Genomic DNA, 17,323 nt, shown 5'->3' with positions numbered 1-17,323 from the left:
TTGTTCAATGTAGATATGATTTATGCAAGTTTTAGGATCAATTCTATTCCCATGCAAAAGCAGAAGAATGTTTTTGTAAGATTTCCACCAATTGATTCTTTTGTAGTTCTTCCAAGTTTTCATTAACATTCAAAGTTTTACATGGAAAGATTTCTATTAAAGAATTCCAAAATTTTTCCATAGAGAGTAATGATACTTGTCTAGATGAGAGATATTCATTTTGACTATGGTCATAATGTGAGGAAGATTCATTATTTTCCAATATATTTAAAATTTGGTCTTCCTCTCTTACTTGTTCAGTAGTAAAAAACAGGTTGTATATAATCTTCATCATCTATCCATTCTTCATTTTCTGTTTCTATTATTGTTCTTGTAGGAGGGTATAATGTAAATTTATTTGTAGAATTTCCATATGAAATAAACATGTCACCTGATCGACAATCGATGAAAGCATCCACTGTAGCTAACCAAGGTCTTCCTAGGATTAATGGATGTCCTCCTAGATTATTTTTGGGTGTTAAGACCATGAAATCAACAAGATATTCCAAAGAATCTAAGGATACACAAACATCCTCCAATACACCATCAGATTTGATCACATACCTATTTACTAATTGTAATAGTGTTGGTGTGTATTGCAGGTTAGGAAGCCTAAGTGAGTCCATAACTTGTTTACTCATTGTGTTTATGGTTGCTTCTAGATCAATCGGTGCGTTTGGGATTTCAATTCCATTGATGTGAATTTTTACAATGGCACTTCCTGGATCTAAATATTTTTGAATTGTCATTTTCTCCATCATAATGTCTACAATTTTTTCGACTAATTGAATTATTTTTATGTCCTTTCTTTTTCTTCCTGATCTTTGAGTACTTAATTCCTTGATTGTTTTCGCAAAGATTGGTATTTCTTTTATGGCTTGTAACAAAGGAATTTTGATACAAACATTTCTTAATTCATCCAACATATCATAATCAGGAAATGTAATTTGTTTTTCTACTCCTCCATCAATTTTCAATCGTTCAGGGAATGGTGGCCTAATTGATATCGAGGGTTGTTCTATGATAGGAGTATTTATTGGAACATTTTTTGTTTGATTATTTTCTTTTTGAGGGAGAGAGGTCTCTCCTTCTTCAAATTGATTTTTATCTTTTTGAAGATTTGGTCTCGTTTCCTGAATAACAACAGGGGGTTTTCTTTGTAACACTCTTCTAGACCTTAATTGGACATTATTTAGATCTAGTGGAGTTATTACATATGTTTGAGGATTTTTCCCGTCCATGTTGTACACAGGTTGTTGTGGTATTTTATTATTGGGATTCAAAAGCGGTTGAGAGAGTAGTTGATTTGGTTTTTGTAGAAATGGTAGGGAGAGCTGTGGGTTTTGATTTTGAACTTGGATTTGAGGCAATTGATTAGCTTAGGGAATTTGATTAGATTGGGGTAGAAATTGCGGTGGAAGATAGGATGGTGAATATTGTTGATATTGAGCATAAGCCCCATAAGGACTTTTCCATCCTTGATTCCAAGATTGTGATTGTGGCTGAGCCCAAGGCTACCAAGATGGATTCCAATTATTTTGTGAAGACTGAGCAAATTGTTGTGGTCTGAAGCCTTGTGGTTGATTTGGTTGAGAGTTTTTCCATGGTGTCTTGGCTATAAAGTAGAGAGGGTCTACTTGTTTTGGTATTCCTTCATCATTAGATACAGCCTAAAGAAGGACATTCCTTAGTATCATGATTATTTGCACATATGACACAAGTTTCTATAGCCTTTGAATCTAAGGGACACTCTCTTAGTGCATGTTTCTTTCGACATCTAGGACAGAAAATAGATAATGCAACATTTTCATATTTTTTCTTGTTCTGTATTTTAAGGGTGTCTATTTGTTCACTTAGACTCCCTAAAATATATGTCTTGAAGGTATCAATAAAACTTCCTAATTCTGCCCTGCTGACTGTTTCAGCTCCAGATTTATTAATTCTTGATAAGGAAGGGTCTCTAGGACTTTTTCCAACTCGTGCTTTATCCCTTGAGATATGTACACATAAATAACAAATATTTGCAAATGGTAATTGAGAAATATCTCCTTTCCCAGTTAAGTTAAGGAGATCGATCCATTCATCTTTAATAGCTTTAAGCAGGAGGGCTTTTAGAGTTTCCTCATCCAAATTGTCCATTTTTTCTCTTTTAATATTGTAGACAAATCTCTCTACTAAGTCTTCAAGATTCTCATCTTCCTTTTGTGTCATTTTGAAGACTTCATCTTTAAGGTTACTAGGCATACAATAATCTCTATATTTTCCTAGGAAAGCCTCTTTCATTTGTTCCCATGTTCTTATAGAATGTGTCCCTAGACTCATGAACCATTTTAATGTTGAATCCTTTAAGGTAGTAGGGAACAATTTTAGTTTTTGAGCATCATGCAGATAGTCATATTATCTGCATAATACTTCAAATTCGAAGAGAAATGTCTCTGGGTCTTCATTTATTTTTTCTGTGGAAATTAGGAAGAATCGAGGGTGATATATTCTTCATTGTGAGAGTTGTATCTTCATCAAGAATAGGAAATCCAAAAAGATCTTGGTTTCCTCTACCTCTACCCCCTCATCTATTCATATCTCCACCTCCTCCTCTACCTCTATCTCTACCTCCTCCAATCCTATTTTTTTCACCATTGACATTGTGCACCTCTCCTTTCCCTTCTTCAACCCTGACGAACCATTCAGAATTAATCTAGGGTTATTCTAATTCTTCTGGTTCTTCTATCAATGGTTGTTCAAAATAAGTTTCCTATTCCTCTTCTTCACTAGGAACTTCTAATTCTTCTCCCAAAATTTGTTCACTAGTGGAGGATAGAAAAACTACTCCTGCAGTTAGGGATATAGGATTTTTTTCAATTACAGCTTCAGTAGATGAAGTAGGTGAAGTTTTGTATTGGATTTTTGATCTTGAGACTTCAGGAAGTCTTTGTCAACCTGCAAATGGAATTCAGGTTTGAGTAGGTGGTGTGGAATTTTGAAATCGAGGTGAAGTGAGTGGATTTGTGGGAATTAAACTTCTTCCTCGTCCTACAAATCTACCTCTAGAGTCTCTATCCCTACGCATATCATGTTTTGAATTAATGATTTATTTTTAACTTCTATTTGTACTTCCCCGGCAACAATACCAAAATGTTTAGCCAATTTAATGTCCTTAAATTGTTAGCATAAATTATCGACCAGGGCAGGTATACTGATGAAGCACAAGTGCACTATATGTGCTAGAAGTTAATTGATGTCGTTAAGATATCTATGTTCTTGTTAAAGTCTAAACTTAGAGTTAATATGAAAATGGTATTACTGATTATATTAAGGAATTGTACCTTAAAGTTGTTAGCTACATATCTTAGAAATTAATCTCTATTGAATCAGTGTATGGATGGTTTAGGTGTTATTCTAAGCTTTTCTCTTGTTACACTATTTTGGATCTTATCTTTGAATTTTATGTTGCAGCCAAGCCTAAATTACTATGTGCTAAAGAGATCTATTCGATCATATTGTAAATGAATGATGTCTAGATTTAATTGTCAAGAAAATGGTTGTGACTCTTTTACTCATTCAACTTCATCCAAACAAGTCATAAATCTAATAAACTGAAAAGCAACTACGCTATGAAAATGAAACAGTTGAACTATACTAGGTAGAAAGCAAAGAAAATGATTAAATTGTACCAGATAAAAAAGCAAATGAAATAACATAATTAAGCTAGGTATAAAGAAAAGGAAACTGATTATTGAGACAACGATTCAATTGTGAATTCCATCATACTGCATTTCAAACACAGATTAGAGCATCTACGATAAAGCAATTAAGAAAATATATGTGCAATTGGTTAAAGACCTGTACTGGACGTAGGGGCCCTCCATGAAACAATTGACAATCTCCAATCAATGCAGTATAGAAAACATAAACCAAGTCTATTATTCGCAAACAAGTGTAACAAGATGTTCTCAAAATTTACATATATCGGCGCGCACCCAAAACACAGAACGACCATTGCTTTTATAATACTTCTATGTATAACAGTATGAGAATTTCAAGCCTACATATCTTTATTTCGATCCTATTAAATCAAATTATATCGCTAAATAATCGATTTTCTATTTGGGAAAGCAAATCGATAAGATTTTGAGAAAACTAGGCCTCTGTCCCGGCGATAATCTTACAGTTGACTTTGAGGTTGACCATGTTATCATGTGATCTTCTTGAAGGATTGGCTCAAGAGAATATGAAAGAATCCATGAGGGGATCATTCCTCATCCATCCATATCTTCCTTGGCTGAGTTGGAGCATCTGAACCTTGTTAACAATGGAGGTAGCTGCGAAAATCCGAATTAGCTGCAGAAATAGGCCAATTCCGTAGTTGAATGCATACTTTAACAAAACAATAAGCTATATAGACAAATATGAAGAAGAAGACATTTAAGTGCTTACCTTTAACAAAACCTTGTGTCTATTGCATTATTTAGGTGATAGGTATAGGGAAAAATGAAGAAGTATAGGCAAAAAGGTGTCAGGGTAAGACAATCCTTGGACTCTACACTATCCATGTAGTCTGGGACTCATGGGAAGTACCTCTCATCTGGACAATGAGTAGGGAAATGAGGATAGGGATGATAGCACTATGGTGGATGCATCGTGTACTACCATACTCCCTATGTTAGGATGACCAATATTAATCTAGGATCAATTGGAACTGCCTTCAAGTCAGTAAGAGTGGTATGAGACACTCTCTTTTGATTGGAACTGACTTCGAGTCAGCAAGAGTGGTATGAGACATTCTCTTTCGATTGGAACTAACTTCGGGTCAGTAAGAGTGGTATGAGACACTCTCTTTTTATTGGAACTAACTTAGGGCCAGTAAGAGTGGTATGACACGCTCCTTTGATTGGGACTGACTTCAGGTCAGTAGAAAATGGTATGATACATTCTCGATCACTTCTTCTTCTTCATAGATCAACAGAGGAGCATTGCATTGATGGCAGAGATAGTACAAATTGCTAGATGGATTAGCAAATGGAGTTCTCCCTAGTTGAGAGGGAGTGTTAAAATTGGAAACTAGGGCAAAACTCCACATGGGTCATCTTATTTATGACAATTGATATTTTTCTTGGATTGGTCTAAAGATCATCCAATTCTGACATGTACAAATGAAGTTAGGAATTTATTTTGATTATGGTCAAATCGCCAAGGTCGACCAACAAACTTATGTAGGCTTAGAAGCCCAACAATCACTTCTATTCATCCTCAACGTTACATATAAATAGAGAGTGACTTAGCCTCATTTGGACACACTTATCTTCACACTTCTCTCTCTCTCTCTCATTGATTGGGTATGGATTTCTGGGTCTCTCTCTCTCCACACGTTCGAAATTTCAGGGGAGCGAATTTTCAGGAGGTCGAAATGTCAAGAGACCGAATTTCTGGACAGTTTGACCAAGTGTTGACCAGCATGCGTTGACCAACTTTGACTGCATTTTTTTGAGGGCTATCTCTGTTTGGGCAGGCCGCATTTCTAGGCATAGAAATCAAGGATAAACGTTGATTGTTGATCAATGTTGACTATAGCTAGGGCTGACCACAGGTGGGCTGTTTTTGGGTTGTTTTGAGGGCTAATTCATCTTCATATTTGGAGATCGAAGTTGACTAAAGTTGACCAATTTTTTGAGGGTAAAATATGCCTTGTTGACCAGCGTTGACTTTTCTAGTTAGGGCTCTTTTGCTGCTGTTATAAATTATCATATTTGTAAATTGTACTATCTCTCCCTACTGAACTATCGAAGATTAAAAGAAGATTTGATCAAGGGCTTCCCCACATTGGGGTTTGTCCCTGGCTGGGGCCACATCTTGTGTCCTCTTGTCTTGGCTTGTCTTCTATTGTTTATGTTTATGTTCTATCTGCATTTTACTATCATGTTGATGTGATTGCTAATCTAAATATTGATACTAGGGTAATAAAGAAATTGAAGTAAAATTGTTCTAAAGCATAGACCATACCATTGTTGCCTAAAATTAACACTTCATCAATGACAACCTTGCTTTATCATGAAGGTGTCTTCGCAGCTCTTCATGGTACCAAACAAAATATCCAAGGTTACTCCATGATGACTTTAGCTAAGCATAATCTCTCCAAGTCTTATGTTCTTCAAGTATTTCCTACAAATTCAAGCACAAATATGAATTTGTTGTTCTTCAAATCCGAGGTCTAATCATAGAATATTTTCCTCTATTCCAAACTGTAATATCATTGATCCGAGCTTATTTCTCACAGGTCCAAGGTAGTGATTGTACCTATCACAAGAGACAGTATTAGTTTCTCTACAGGTGCTTAATCCTATTCTCCAAATTGAGCTTCAGTAGCCTTCACACAGGAATATACTTTTGCAACCAAGTTTAGGCATACTATTCCATTGTTTCGAAACACAGATCCAAACTCAAGTTCCCTTCCATAAGTATCCGAACTAAGACTTAACTCCACTGGTCTGAGGTTATCAAAATCCGAGCTTTTCACAAATCCGAGACAGAGATATAGAACTGATCTGAGCTACTAAACGAACCTCCATAGGACTATCCTTCAGGTCGAGGTCTCCACTTTTGTCAAGCTACAAAAGATTTGGGCCTTTGCAAATTCGTTGTAGCTCTAAGCCTCTCACAAATGTTTGTTCCACTTAGTCTGACCCTTCCAAATGTGATTTTCCACAGAACTGGGCTTCACCGGAAATGTCCCACAGATCTGAGCTCTTACGGCTTCATCTGCTTCAGATATCTAGTGATCCTTCTCGACCTCTAAGTCTCCTTTCCTTTACTCTTTCAAGTTCATGAGTTGTGAACTGTATCTTCCTCTCTATGATGGATGACTGAGTTCAATGCTTGATAATGAAGTATTTTACTTATATTTATATGAGTTTCCCCAATAAACGAAAAGACACATTTATTAGAGGAGACACCAACTTGTGCATGAGGTGGAACATTAAAAGTATATCGGAAGGGGTCTTTGTTAATAATCAACCAAATATAACATAGTTTCATTGTTTACAGAAACTATATTATAATAGAAACATAGGATGGGCTATAACTTTTAAACAACGTGAAATCATATTACAATGGATTTCGGGAGGTCACACATGCCACATTATCATCATACTCCCGCACATCGCAACCACATGGATATTGGTTATTTTTAAAGTTGTGCACAAGCCAAAGTTTCGATGTCAATAATGTCAATATTCCTATAGCACATATCGCCCTTACTTTCTCTGACCTCCTATGCAGTGGACGTGATATTACATTAAATAGAGCAATCGGGTCTGCAACCATATCATAATCGGAGGTTTTAACATGACATGGCCTGCAAAACTTGTGATAGGAAAGTTACGACGCACAGACGCAATATTATATTAGACGTGTTATGATATAACAATCGGGTCTGCAACGATATCGCAATCCAAGGTTTTAACATGACATACCTGCAAAACTTGCGATAAGAAAGTTCTAATGCATGAACACGATATCACATTTTAAAACGTTATAATAAGGCCAGTCGGGTCCGCAAGCATATTGCAATTGGAGATTAGGTCTCATTGGAGGTCCCATTCCAAAAGCTTTAATAAAGGACGGATGTGATTTAGTAATTAAATTGTTATTAAAACAAGTCGGGTCTGCATATCAGAGATCAGAGGTCCATGTTTCATTTTGGAGATCGGGGTCGGAGTCGGAGATCGAAGATCAGAGATCAGATTTGGAGATCGAAGTCAGAGGTTTGAGTGGTGAAACACAACTAAAACGCCAATATGATTTCTCCAATTTGGTTCTAGATATTTTTCCAATATTATTCTCTTTGCTCCTTTGATATCACTGTTTCTACCCTTTGGCTCTTTCTCTTGGGCATATGCGGTCTTCTCTTTGGATTTTCTCCTCCTTGGCTTATCGCTCTTGTTCTTGAATTCTAATGGCTTCTCTTTGAACTACTTCTCTTGGATCTGCTCTTCCTTGGCTTTTCGCTCCTGCTCTTAACTTCCAATGGCTTTCCAGCTGGATTCGATGGCTTCTGATGGCTTTCCGATGGCTTTGATGGCTTCCGATGGCTTTCCTCCTCTTGCTTCTTGGGTCTGATGCTTCTATTATGTCTATATATATATATATATTCAATGCTTGTGCTATATTGAATCCATATGGTTCTCCATCTCATCATATGATCTCCAACTATGTTATCATATGTCATCAAGTCCTTTATCAAGGATATCATAATATACATGAGGTTATGGCATCTTCATTAGAACTTTCATCACTATGATCAATGGGAAACATCACGGATCACAAGAATTTTCCATCACAAACAATGACATATTGACATCATTAACAACCTTGAATAACAATTTACTCAATTGTAAAAATAAAATTAAGGTTGAGAAATTTTCAAGTGTGTAATTATTGATCATAAGGCAATAATTACCAAGATCTTAAAATAAGAAATAATTCAACACGTCTTTATGGCTATTGGAAAAACATAAAGAAATTTTGGTTTGCTAAGCTATGCATGAAAGAAAAATCATTAAAGTAAAATATGCACCAGAGGTATGGAAAAAATAGGCCGATGAAGGGGGTAACTCATGCCTCCATGATTTCTCCCTCTTTCCATTATAACACTTAGAGATGTTGGACTCCTTTGGCTAGTTTCATGGTTTTGGCCATCTTCCTTGAAGTCTTTCCCACTCCATTGCCATCATTATTGTTGATTTTTTTGTGTAGGATTGGGAGATATTCCTGCATGCCAAAGGCCCCCCAAGTCGGCCAAAGAAAATTATGTAACTAAAAATAAAAATTATGGATTTTTGGGAGTCATATAGGCCTAAAATGTTCAAGATATCCCCACCATGAAGGGGTGTGACGTTTGGTCAAAAAGTCACCCATTTGACTAATATAAACACACAAATTGACCTCCACATTTGGACCAATTTGAATCACATGTTCTTTTGTTTTGTGATTCACATGTAGGAAGTCAACGAGGAAGAAATCTAAAGGTTGATCGAAATATAGAAGCTGCCATTTGACCAAGTTTGACTTTCTTTGTTTGACCAATAATTTGTTATGTTTGATCGAGAGTATGACTGCATTTGACTGTTGAAAAGGGGCAATTTTGACTACAAAAGGAAGGAAACTTTGACTACAGATTTGGGCCACAGTCAACCATTGTTGACCGCATGACTGAGCTGACCTTAGGCCGAAATTTCATATTGTTGACCAGTGTGTACCAACATTAATTTCTCTATGATTGTGGTGGTTTGACCATGATTGACCAGCCCGTATTTGACCAGGTTTGATTGGTATCTTGGACTTCGATTTGTGGCATAGATTCTAGAATTCCATTGGATTTGTAAATATTGCTGATGAACAATTTCTTCGCAGAAGAAAAGTTGTTAGGTTTTTCCAAAATTTGGTTTTCTGAGGGTAAATTTGTTTCCTCTATTGTGCTTGGTTGTCTCTTTCTGATCCTATAGTTTTCATTGCATTACTTTTGAAATTTTTTGTGTGTAATTTCTTAATGATATATGTGACATAAGATAATTGAATTAGAAATCACTGGAAAGTAATTATCAGATTAGAAGATTATTTTCTACTATCTATTATTGTAGAAAATTCAACAATTAGCACATGCAAATATGGATTTATCAGTCTACTGTGACATTTCCTTCTCCTTGGGAGTTGGAAGCACCTAATATGTTGAATGCATAATCATCCCTAACACAAGTGTGGTAACTTGCCTACAAATAATGAACTAGAAAAACATTGGAAGGCATGCCTTGTGTGATCTATTATTGTACCTATAACATTGAATATAGTTCACAATGATACTTTAATGGTTTTTGTCCCTAATGATGTTGATCTCACTTGAACTTGTGGGTATGTTTTAGGTGGTTCATCTCTCATGCATCAGATATCCTTTGAAGGAAAACTTGACACACATCCAACACCCTTAAGAGGATGTTTTTCCCATTGTTGAGAGCAAGCATAACTTTGTATCTCTAGCGTTGCCCTTATGAGATAGGCATCGAGCCTGTTGCTGAAAAATATAATAGGCCTTGTGATGGGACTTGTTAGCCACCAGAAAGTGGGTAACCCCATAGGAGAATTTTTTTCCCATTCTTTGGACAACCAGCTAGCCAACAATCCTACATTGCTTAGTAAATGATGATATGCCATATTCCTCCGCCATTTGCACCGATTGGACACCTCATCATTTGGCATTCCTATTGAAGAAAGGTGGCTCATGATTTGGCAAGTACTTTAACCATTTTAAAACACTGTTCTTTTACTTAATTCTTTGGGAATTCTAACATGGATTAAGGTTGATTGATGGGTACCATCAATAGGTATATTTTAAGGCCTATATTACTATCCTCCAACCCATAAATATTCTCTTTCTCCACATTAATTTACATTTTTGGCTATAATGTGCTTAGTAGGAAGACTTAAGGGTGCTTGTCATACTTTGTGGCCTAATGTGGTTTATGTGCAAGAAAGAGAGCATTTTTGGATACATTTATGATGCAGAGGCACATTGGAGGCAACTAGAGAAAGTGTAGGAAGTGTGTCCCCTGCATTTACTCTGCTTTGACTTGAAGTGATTCTTAGAATAACTCAGTTGCACTCACCTACAGCTCAAAGTCCATTGACAACGAATGAACTCAAGTGCATGAGAATGTCTAAGGGAACTAGATCCAATAATTTTGAGATTTTGGAGGGAAGAAGTCCTCCTCTCAAGGGAGATGCCCCTTAGTCATCTTTTGTATAAATAAATAGACTTAAGGGCTAATTAGGATTCGAACTTTTGGGAGCTAGTAAGAGATATTGAATTACAAGTACTTGAGACTATTATTTCCATGTTGAGATGATGTATTTGAAGTCCATTTTTTTGATAATGAAAGGTTCGTTGTTGGTCTACATCTAAGTTAACTTTGGAGGGTTGGAACCCTTGGGTTAGGGCCCAACCCACGATTTAGTCCCTCTCATGTTTTTTATTTTGTCCTTGTTTAAGTTCTTGTATTTCTTTCTTTGTTTAGGTAGAAGTTAGATTGCAAAAATTGTGGTTATGGGTTTGATCACCACCTCTCTTGTGGGAAGTGTGGTTGAATAGTCTACAACAACAAGCCAAAAATATGTGTTTGTGTTTCTTTGGAAGTTGCTAGGCTTTGGTTTGTAATTCTCTTGAATTCTTTGTTTCTGCATTCTAGAAGTTAATATCATGTCTTTGCAAATGGATTAGATACACGTTGTGGGATAGAATAGCTCTTGATGAAATGAAATTCAACTCATCCTTTCCGGCTTGATTTATTTTACTACAATTTGATCATTAGATGCATGTTCTTCCCAAGAGTAAAAAAGGTTGATTGTTAGTTTGCAGGTACTACCAGTGACTTGTAGGGATTGGCACATTCATCCTACATCCAATTTTTCATTACCATCCTCCTCCTGGACACCTCATACTGCTCTCAAATTTTGCCACCGAGATCATCTTTTCAGGGTCATTGAAGGACACCGTGAGCATGTATTTTTGTGCAAGATGGGCCTATGAGGGGTGCTAATCTTGGAAAAATGCCTCACATATCCTTCATACACCCTCATCCACCTTCCTCCACCTCTCTTACCCTCAGGATGCTCGCAGACCCAATCCTGTAGCAAAACAAGGTATCTTGTAGCATCCTATAACAATCTTATAGCACTGCCTAAACTTGGCCAAATTTGCTCTAAGATCTTGATTTTTTCATTTTGGGATTGAATAATGACCTCCAGGCTTTGAATCCATGATGGGGAGACCCAAGGACCACTCTAGACCCATTCTTCCTTCACTGCAAGTACAAGACAACAATTAGAATTAGGAGGCAAATTTCCACATTTGAATCACAATGAGTATTCTTTTATGCAATGAGTAAGGATCCTGCTACTAAAGCTAAAACCATCTTACACTCAGTGATATAAAGGGAAACTCTTCAATGCAAATAGATTAGACCTCGTTTTTGAAGTTACACTCTTAGATTTTCTAGTCATGTGTTGTAGATTAAATTTCCTCTTTCAAGGCAATTTGCAAACAAAGTAATGATTTACATTATGCAAGTAGAGTGTTGACTTGATTGTTTTGCAAGTAGAATAACATGGTTCATTTATGCAACTAGTATAGTCTTTTCCCTTCCTGCAACTATAATTAGTCTTTACATTTGATGAATGACACTTTCATTTCTGCAATTAGGATAATGTTCATTGTCTTGCAATTAGAGTAGACTCTTGCCTTTTCATGCAAATTCTCTTTGTAAGCTAGTTGAAGGAGTGGTCTCTACATGCCTTGATCTGATTCAATGACTGAAGGTGACATGAGTAGAGCTTGACCTACTATGCATATAGCACTATCACCTCTAAGTTTGTACGAACCCCTAGTTGATAATTTAAGTTGGTAGCCTTAGGAATCGTAACATTTTTGTTGCAATACTAGGGCTCATCACTTTTTGGTGTCGTTGCTGGGGAGGTTTCCAAATACGTATTGTTTCTACTTAGAAGTTGCTTATTTTTTCCTTTATTTTGCATCAGTACTATTAATTTGAAAACTTCAAAAAAAGAGGAAAATTAAAATAAGAAAACAGAGCTAGTTCTTTCATGCCTCGTAGGAGTAGGGATAGTCAAGGGAAGTTCCTGCCAAAAACCCCCACCCCTTCAAGAAACTAACCATCATTCTTCTTTGGTGAATGTGAACTTCTCTCTTTAACTATAGGGGAGTTAGAAAACCCTCTAGGTGAGCAACCTGAAATTTTTGAGGAACCCATATGGGAGGAAGAACCCATCTCACCTACCCAAATCATGGCTGAAAACAGACAAAATGAGTTCTTTCCTATTCGAGAAACCAATGGGGATGCCAAAATGAAGAATATAAGCCTAGTTACCCTTCCACACTTCCATGGCCTAACCTCTGAGGACCCTGACACATTCATGTTTGAATTTGTTGTTGTCTGCAAGACCTATGACTATACCTCTGATGAAAAGAAGCTAAAGTTGTTTCCATCCACCCTCAAGGATGCATGCTTGCACTGGTTTATGAGCTTACCTAGAGGTAACATCACTACCTGGGCACAAATGCAACAAGCCTTTAATGAGAAGCACAAGGATTACTGTAGGTATAAAGAGACAAAGAGACCCTAGGACCAGATGAATCCTTAGAGGACTATGAGGAAAGATTCCAACTCAACTATAAGAGGGTTAATTGTACCCTGGACTCTGAGTCACTCAAGCTAATACTTATTTGAGAGAACAAGGAAGAGGTAATGGAGACCCTCGACATGCTATCTGGAGGAGACATTTATCATTTTCCTTATGATGACATCAAGACAGTATTCAAGAATCATTCTAGCGCTATTAGGAAAAAGGGTAGGTTTAGTCAAGTCTTGGTCAGCTCATCTCCCTCTGCATCAACCATCAAACATGAGATATGGAGTATGTTGGAGGATTTCAAGAGTGAAATGTTGCATACCTTTTCCCTACAAATGGACACTATGTAGATTAAAAGGAAGCAAGAGGAAGCAGAAAGGGCACTAGCTATATTTTTCCCTAGATGCACTAAGAGGCATCCTATAAATGAATGCCCAGTGAATATCATAGAAGTATGCTCTCTCTATGAGGAAAACACTGCAACGAACAAATGTCCTTCTCTGTCAGGCTTGAAAGTTGTATACCAAGGGGCAGGAAATGGTTTAGAGCAACTCTACTTCATTAACCAAAGGAGGCCCCAAGGCCCTCAACCATATCAACAAGGCATGCAAGGTGCACATTATCCTCCTTATAATCCAAATCAGAATGCACCTTTCCAGCCTTGGTACCCTTCCACTCATCCATCATGGTCCATACCCTCTCCTTGGTCTTATACTCCTCAATACCCTCCTAAACCTATTAATCCTCCTTTCCATCCATATCCACCTCAACCTCCTCAATGGGGCAACCCCTCACAAGGATGGAGGCCTCAAGAAGCCTAACCTCCTACTTTAATGCCTCCTCAACCTCAACTAGAACTCCCTCACCATAATCCACCCAAGAAACCTCAAATTCCTGCCCAACCCAATCCAAACCTGAACAATAAGCAGGAACAATAGGTTTACAGTGGGGAGACATCCTATCCTGCTTATGTTGTGGAAATCCAAGAGATCAACCTTTGGTCTGGGAAGGTGCTTCCAAATTCTCACCCACTTTCTCCATCTGAAGAACTTGAAGAAGAGAAGGAAGATAGTACCCCTCAAGCCAATGCACCTCCCTATCCTAAAAGGTTGGTCCAACCTAAATAGCACACCCCAGAAGAGGTTGAACTTCTGGGAGAATTGAATAACTTGTGTGTCAAAATACCCCTTCTCCAGGCCATTTGTTAGGCCCCTATACTACTAGTGTAACCCCTTATTGTTATTCATACAACCCCCTTATTATATTGATGTACCCATGTAGTGCCCATATTGTTACTATTGTGCCCCATAGAAGCCCACTATTGTTATTATTGTGCCCTTATGTTATTATTGTTATGTCGGCTCTGATTATGTTATGACCCCTTAGACTCCTATATATAAAAAAGAGGTCTTTTCATTTGTATCATCCAAGAATTGTTCATTTGTGTAATGTAAAGGAGGTTGCTCCCTCGAAGAGGCTGAATTTTAAGGCATTGATCTATGTTTTCTATCTTTTTGTGAGCACGTTTCATAACATTTGGTATCAAAGCTTTGGATTTTAGGGTTTCGCTGCTCCAAACAGGTCATCATGGAATTTTCGCTATAAATTTTTTTCTGCGCCATTTCAAATCTAAAAAAAACCCATTTGAGAAGAAATCGCGTTGAAGCTGGGGTCCAAATTTCAGATCTTGTCTCGCTATATTATCGAAAATATGATCTGAGGAAGTTAGGGCTTTTGCAAGCTCCAGAATTTAAGCTGAAACAAGTCATCGTGGAATTTTCGTATCTCTTTCGCTTCGATGTTTCAGAAGATAAGCAAAAAACGCATTTGAGAAGAAATCGGTTTGAACCTTCACTTTGAATTTCAGATCTTGTCTCGCTATATTTTCGGAGATATAGTCTGAGGAAGTTAGGGTTTTTGCAGACCCCCGAATTACATTCCAAATAGGCCACCTTGGGAAAATCGTCATAACTGTCTCTCTGAGCATCAAATTGCAATTTCATAAGAAGTTACAAAAAGAGGACAGACTGTAGTTTCCTGTGTATATTTTTCAGATCCTAAGGTCAAAACAGTGACACCTGGAACTTCATAGAAGTTCGCTCTTCTAAAAAGGTATATAATCAGGTCATCTTGGGAGATTGTGCATAACTCTTTATTAGAGAATCTAAATTTGATAAGACTAGTGGCATTGGAAAGAGGACGCAGAAGGCTACTGCAGATCGTAATTTCATAACTGGAAGAATCGAAATTACAGAGTTATAGTTATTTCAAAATCGAGCTCCTAAAATCAAGAAAAGGCGATATGAGGAAGTTTGATGGCAATGATCCAATAAATTGGATACTTCAGATGGAGCAATATTTTGATCTACATGGTGTACCACTATCACAAAAGGTATGAATTGCATCTTCATATTTAGAACCGGATCAATTTTTATGGTATAAAGGGCTTTGTTCTCGTAAACAACTTGTTACATGGTCAATTTTCACGGAGGAAATGATAGCACATTATGAAGATACAAAGAGCAACACCTTCTTTAGAGCAACACCTTCTTTAGAGCAACACCACAACAATTGGAAAGAGTAAAAGGGCTTTGTTACATAGTGGAAAGTAAAATTATGGAAACAAGGAAGTCTACCCCTCACAACTATAAATATGGAAGTGTTTTTTCTCCTAGCCTTCCACAACCTACAAGGGTTACACCACAACAATTGGAAGAAAAAAGAGAAAAAGGGCTTTGTTACAATTGTGATAGCAAATGCATTAAATGTCATAAGTGTGCTGAGAAGAAATTATTTTACATAGATTATGAAGAGGAGGAAGAAAAGGATCAAGAAAAATCAAAAGAAGAGGATATACGCCAGGACCTAACCCCAGAGAAAGAATAAATGAATCAGACCATATCTTGTAAAGCATTGGCAAGAATTACCACTCCTCAAACTCTCAAGATAGAAGGACATATCAAGAAGAAAAAGGTGCAAGAAGTGAAAGATCACATCGAGAAAGAAGAAATGACTCCAACCATATCTTGTAATTCATTGGAAGAAATTACCACTCCTCAAACTCTAAAGATAGAAGGACATATCAAGAAGAAAAAGGTTCAAGCAGTGAAAGATCACATCGAGCATCAACAACAAGTTCTCCAACTTTTAAAGGATAACGCCACTTTGGTGCAAAACTGAATGAAACAACAGGTAGATCAACATCGAAGTGAAAAATGTTTTGATGTAGGTGATTGGGTATTTTTACTCCTACATCTCGAGCAAGCTATTTATGAGAAAGAAATGTTGGCAATACTACATGCACTTAAGAAATGGCAACCTTACCGAATGGGAAGACACTTCAAGGTAAAAATGGATCATGATAGTCTTAAATACCTTTTAGAACAACTATTATCTTTAGAAGAATAGAAAAATGTGTCACAAATATGTTGGGTTATGACTTTGACATCATCTATAGAAAATGGAAGCAAAATTTTGTTGCAGATGCACTCTCAAGAAAGGATGAGGATATGGAAGCATTGTTTTGTGCTATTTCTATTATCCAACCAGATTGGATAAACGAAGCAAGGGATGAATGGAAGAAGGACGAATAAGTATGGCCACTTATTCAAAAGTTGCAAAAGATCCCAATTTAAACAATATTGCCAGAAATTGAAGAGGAAGGAAAAATCATATTGGAACCTGGAGCAATCACAGAAGCAAGAACCCGACAGCTACGAAATCAATCAATTTCAGAGTATCTCATCAAGTGGAAGAACTTACCCGCTGAAAATTCCACATGGGAGGACAAGAATTTTATACAGAAGCATCAAGAACTACTCAAGCATTGAGGACAACACCTTTTGAAGGAGAGGGGCATGTTAGGCCCTTATACTACTAGTGTAACCCCTTATTGTTATTAGTACAACCCCCTTATTATATTGATGTACCCATGTAGTGCCCATATTGTTACTATTGTGCCCCATAGAAGCCCACTATTGTTATTATTGTGCCCTTACATTATTATTGTTATGTCGACTATGATTATATTATGACCCCTTATACTCCTATATATAGAAAGGAGGTCTTTTCATTTGTATCATCCAAGAATTGT

This window comes from Pinus tabuliformis, chromosome 4_1 (genome assembly GCF_031772625.1).
Source record: "Pinus tabuliformis cultivar Carrire ecotype Pingquan chromosome 4_1, CPIR1, whole genome shotgun sequence".
NCBI lineage: Eukaryota > Viridiplantae > Streptophyta > Pinopsida > Pinales > Pinaceae > Pinus > Pinus tabuliformis.
Note: the sequence above shows the minus strand (reverse complement) of the source record.